This window comes from Galeopterus variegatus, unplaced genomic scaffold (assembly GCF_000696425.1).
Source record: "Galeopterus variegatus unplaced genomic scaffold, G_variegatus-3.0.2 Scaffold90, whole genome shotgun sequence".
Taxonomy (NCBI): Eukaryota; Metazoa; Chordata; class Mammalia; order Dermoptera; family Cynocephalidae; genus Galeopterus; species Galeopterus variegatus.
This window is the reverse complement of record NW_007726201.1, coordinates 119,726-125,816: the sequence shown is the minus strand read 5'-3', so window position 1 is coordinate 125,816 and position 6,091 is coordinate 119,726. Positions and strand designations below refer to the sequence as shown.

Below are 6,091 nucleotides of genomic sequence, written 5' to 3'. Positions count from 1 at the left end.
GTACTATCCATGGTTTCAGGCATCTACTGGGGGTCTTGGAATGTATCCCTCATGGATAGAGGGGACAACTGTATATGAAGGAGACAAGTTTGTGTTAGCAGTGCGTGGCCAGTGTTATATATATATACACTATATATATAGGACAGTGATCTATTTTTTGGGCAAGCCAAGAAATGTTACAGAGAGAAAGAGATGTTTGAGTAGGATCTTAAAGTGTGTGGGGTTTGCCAGTTCAAGAGATTTATGAAGAGATTCAAGATTCAGGCAAAGGGAACAATTTGAGCAAAGGAACACACATGAATAGATGTAACTGTTTTGGGAACATCTATTCCTAGATACAGAAAACATCCCTGATGTATATTGATCACCTATCTTTCCCAAAGATTTTTTCTATTTTCTCCACATTTAAAGATGGCCAGGGAGTAAGTGTGTTAAAAGTTTGAGTCAGAAATGGGAGGCTTGAGTGCTGGGTGGAAATGTCCAGCCCTGGTAATGGCCAGAATAGTATCATCTGTCCTCTGGGTAGGCCTGCTATAGAGGCATGTAGCAAGTGGACAGGAGCCCAAAACGCTCACTGTCAGTCAGGAGTTTGAATCCCTGACCTGCTGCCAACTGCCTGTGTGATCTCAGGCATGACTTAACCTCTCTAAGCCTGTTTCCTCCTCCACAAAGTGGGGATAATAGTACCTTCCCTTGGAGTTGCTTTGCGGATTGAGTAGCTGAATTAACACATGCAAATCTCTAAGAAGGGGTCCTGCATATATTAAGTAGTAGATGATTGTCAGGTTTTGTTGTTGTCGTTACAATTGTTATTTTACAGTTTCCAAATTATACTTCACCTGTAATTATTGAGTGCTTTTTTTTTAGTGATTTTTCTTAGAGTGATTTTTCTCTCACAGCCCTAAATATTCCAATTTGCAAAGGAATCATGGGATTAGAGGAGGCTTTAATCAATTCTCTATAGAATAATTTTTTTTGAGTATTTTACTATGAGCAAAGCCAAATGTTATCTATTGAAATTGTATATTATAGGGGAGAGAACTCTAGGAAACTTGATTTTTCATCTTGGATCAAGGAGTAGCTGTGTGGCTTGTTTGAGCTTCAGTTTCAATGTAGTTTTCAGAGGATAATAACAATTGTAAATTGCTATTGTGGAGATTTGTTTTTTTCATTTCATATGTCTGTGTTATCCCCTTTTTCTTTAGGTGCAGGCCTTGCCTTTCGTTGGGGAAATTTTTTCTTCCCCACTCCAATTTTGTGATTCTGTTGAGTCTGGGATTTATGTGTATTGACTTGGGAAGGGGATACTTACCCTCCCACTCCCATCAGCAAAGGAAACAGGAGAGAATGTGTATGGGGGGGGGAGAGAAAGAGAAAAATCTGCTATTGAACTATTGGAGACATCAAATCCCTAGTCTCTGGTTCTATGAACAAACCGAGCATTCTTCGACTAAATTTCCACTTCTGGTAAAGCTCCATCAACTTGGGCTTCTGTCACTTGCAACCAAAGGAGCCTGTCTGCTTCGCAGCATTACTGTGTGGGTCAGATAAGACACAGTACACAGGGTTCTTAGAAAACCTACATCAACAAATACTAACTGTAATCAAAAGAACTGAGAAGTATAGTTTCTTCCCTTGTGGGAGAAGTAAGGTGTTCTGTGCTGTCAGTGTTACTAATTATTTAAGAACAGAAAAGCCAATTGCTCAGTCTAAGTAATTGAGTTCAGTGTCCAGAGAATATTGTGAATTGAGGTGAAAAGGAAGGGCTTTAGAGAAAAGGCAGTATTCAAGCGGGCTTGAAGGATAAACAGTGTTGATCAAAGTAAGAAAGGGCTTTCTAGGGATGAAGGATGCTGTAGGCTGAAGCACAATTGTTGGTTACCTAGTTAGCAAATACTTACTGGACTACTATGAGTCAAACACAGAGGAAGTCAGAGCTTGAAGAGATGTGGAATCTGCTCCAGCTACTTGTAAAAGTCATTTAAATCGTCGAATACCCAGAAGAATCTGAAGTATTTTTAAAAAAGTTAGAGGTGCACATTCCACATTCCTGTGGGTCCTCTCTTACAATCCGAGGCCTTTCTTCTTCCTGGTAGTATTTTTAAGATTTCCCTGGTGTTTAAGTCAGGTTGGTACTTCAGTGTGTTTTTTATTCCCTCTTTGGAAGTGAACAGAAATGGCCAATTTAGAAAAAAGCTATCGCCCCCTGCAGGGTCCCTTCCTGACTGTCCAGCTTTGATGACTTTTCTCCGCCCTGCGGTTACTGTCCTTTCCCAGTGTGAGCCTTCTTGAGCCACACTTGTGACTAAGCCTCGGGGCTGGAAATGGAAATTATCCTCCAAGAAGATTGATGCAGTTATTTTTTGTTTTTGTTTTTTATGTACATTTCATTTTATTGAACAAAGCCACTTGTACACTTTTAACATTTAAAACTGAGCATCATCTTTCCTTTCCGGTGAAACAAAAAGAAAATTAAAAATAAACAGGGATAAAATTACAATAGAGAATGTCAATTCCAAATAAGACCCTACAGGTTCCGCTCATTGTCCCATTGAGTGGCAGGGCTCAAATCATCATTAGGAGAGAAGTTTAAAAGTGTCATCTTAAACTGCAAGGATGTCTGTTAAACATCACAATTAAATACTCCGAAAGAGAAGCCATGTTGTCACAATGCCCACTTAACCCATCTAAGCAGAGAAAGTAGACAGATACATGTTGCTAAATGCTAACTGTCCATATTCACATAGAGACACAGTGTAATCTCTGAGCCCAACATACAGAGAAAAGAGGGAAAAGCTAGAATTCTGTGCCCTACTGCACAGGGGCTGAGCCTCCGGCTTCTAGCACAGCAAAGGGAGCAGGTTTTTCTTTTTTCCTTCAGAGCACGGTGGTGTTGATTCTGTACACTTTTTGTCAAGTCAGGAAGAGATAAAAATGAATTTCAAACAGAAAGGGGTAGAGATTCTTTCTCCATTGTATTCTGCTCAAGGTATTGCCCCCAAATAAGTTGAGAACCAATGTGTAGAGAAAACAGACCTCAAGAACAGGGTGACTAATTTACAGTCCCATCAATAGTGTAGGAGGGCTCCCCTTTCCCCACATCCTCACCAGCATTTGTTATTCTGGTCTTTTTAATAATGGCCAGTCTAACTAGGGTGACGTGATATCTCAGTGTGATTTTGATTTGCATTTCTCTGACACGACAGATAGAACTACCGTGTGATCCAGCAGTCCCACTACTGGGCACAATCCAAAGGAATGGAAGTCATCATGTAGAAGGGACACCTGCACTCCCATGTGCATCACAGCTCTGTTTGCAGTAGGTAAGAGTTAGAACCAACCTAAATGTCCATTGATGGATGACTGGATAAGGAAAATGTGGTATATATACACCATGGAATACTACTCTGACATAAAAAGAAAAACTCTGCCATTTGCAGGAACACAGATGTGCCTGGAGAAAATTATGTTATGTGAAATAAGCCAGACAAGGAGGGAGAAATACTGCATGTCCTCACTCCTAAGTGGGTACTAAGAAAATGCGAAAGAAAGAAAGAGACAAAGAAAGAAAAGACCACAATAATACATTGAACTTTCAGAAGGTGAGAACAAAGCTAAGGATACTAGAGAGGGGGAGAGGGAGGGAGGGGGCTGGGGAAGTGATGGGTCTGGTGGAGGGCGTAAAGAAAAATAACGACTGGTAATGCACATGCTAATAAAAAGAACAGGGTGACTGAGCACAAGAGAAAGGGAGAAAAAAGAAAAAGACTGCAACTTGCTCCCAGAGACTGGAGAAAATTAAAAAGAAAAAGAAAAGGAAGGTTGGAACTCATCAGTGTTCTCTTGTCATTTTCTCCTTCCTCCCCTTCGTCACCATATTCCTCTTCATCCTTGCACCGTTCTTTATCAACATCTTCCAATCCTGCTCCTCCTCTTCCTCCTCTTCCTCCTCCTCCATCTTCTTCTCCTTCCCCTTCAACATCATCCACACTAGGAACCAAGCAACACTGTAATGGATTTGGCCAAATGTCGTCTTTGGTGACCTCTCCTAAGTCACCTGCACCTGCATTGGAATGGGCAGCAAACCAGGTCGAGAAGCTGTCTGGCTCCTCAGGCTGCCTCTTCCTGCTGGCTTCGTTCTGTGTTGAATGTTTCCTCAAGTCCTTTCTAGATTTCCATCTGATTTCAGTGGACTTTGAAGATGGACTACCTGTCATTCAGATGAAACTCCTTGGAGAGAACTTTATTTTTGAAGTAAGGATATTCATCAAAATAAAAATCTGTTCTGTAACCTGATCTCATACCTTCACATTCTGAAGTCTTCTGAGGTTTAGGGGTCCATTGGTGCATTGTTTTCCCCCCTATTTCTTAAAGTGCCATGCTTAGAAATCTTCCCCAGTTGATTTATCATTAGACTGTATGTATCTCAACAGCACTTTTCTTTAATTCAAGAAAAGTCATATTAGAATGGTTGTCAAGTTCACTCATTATAAGGCATAAAAAAATCAAAATCTTAGTTTTCCCATCTACGAAATAGATTTATAACACCTAACTTTACAGGGATATCATAAGAATTAATTAAAATAATTGGTGCAGAATTACTTTTGGCAGCACCACAGTAATAATAAACAGAACACAGAAGTACTAAGACAAGGTGTTATTCCTCTTTATGGCTCGTACCCCTTGCTCTAACTCCCTAGTGTAGTCCTCCCTCTGTTATCTTCATGACCCTCTAGATTCTTCCTGACATATGGGCTCATGTTAATTCTAGTTCCTGACAGGAAATTGAGGGTGATGCTTGCTGGTTGTTAGTACCTTTCATCGCATCCTCCTGCTAGATAGATGCTAAAAGCACAGAGAGGACTGAGATCCAGGGTGGTAAGTGGCGGGGAGCAGCTGTGTGTGAGACTTGCCACCTGCCGAGATGGGCAAATCGGGACCCGCTAGGTAACTGGCTCCAGTGAGAACCACGCCGGAGGGAAAGTCTTGTCTTCATTACCAGGCTGCATCAAGCAGGAACAGTCTGATGATCCAAAGAGGTGGAGCACAGGGAGAGAATTGGGCTAATTCAGGAAGGGAGCAGAGTCCTGGGTGTCACCTGCAGCTCATTTCTGTGCTTTCTAATCCATTATCTTCTCTCTGTCTTCTAAAGTATCTCCTGGGGAGAGGACCTTTGGCAAGGAGGCAAGCTGGCCTGCTTCTCCTCTTGTCCTCTATCCACATTCCAGTTGGAAATAAATAACCAAAGCTGGGTTGACATCCTAGCAGATCCAATTTGTTTCAGACTCCATTTTCAGTCAATTTCATGTTCAAATTCTTCCAGGAAAGCTGAAATTATTCTGTGGAAATGGCTGAGGGTTTGGGGGTGGGGACGTGGCTTATAGACAGAGATATTTGAGGTTGTTTCCCTCTAGGGTGTAAGCTCTAGGATCCAAGAGGTCAGATGGGAACCTCCCCTCTCTTTCTAATGGTAGGAACACTGAGACCACAACGGGCAGCGATTTGCCCAGGGTCTCACTTCCAGGTGTCCTGCCTTCGTACGTCTCCTAAAAGGAAAGTCTACTGCATCGGGAAAGAAGCGAGGAGGACTAAGGCAGACTTGATCAGCTGGAACTGATCTCGTCAAAGGTTGGGTCGGGAGAGTAGGAGTGGATAGGGCCAGGGCAGGACAGATTTCTCAGAAATAGAAACAACAGAGTAAAAACCAAACTGGGAATTGGAGCAAACACATCAAAACCAAGAGCCAATACTAGATGGGGACAGAGTGACACTAAGAACAGCTGAGAATGATTTAGGGTTAGCATAGTGAACAACAAGTTGTCTTCAAGTTAATAAAATCAAATAGGAGTTATAGGAATTGAATACAATAAATACCTGGGTTCTTTAATGGCTCCCCCTTGTAGGGGAGGCCTCCACAATCTGGCCCAGTGCATTTCATTTTATTTTTAGTGTCCCCTCTCTCAAACGCAAACACATCCAGCTCATCATATGGCATTCGCTGTCTCCAGGGCTTTTCTCTGCCTAGAATGATGTTTCCCCTCCAAACCCCCTTCTTCTCAGTTCCAATTAGATTCTACATGTCCTTCAAAGA

General features: G+C 41.9%; 1 pseudogene; it reads right to left on the bottom strand.

Annotated features, from left to right (window-relative positions):
* Positions 1–4,350, bottom strand: part of LOC103597306 — a 23,005-nt pseudogene extending 18,655 nt beyond the window's left edge.
* Between the last annotated feature and the right edge of the window lie 1,741 nt (positions 4,351–6,091).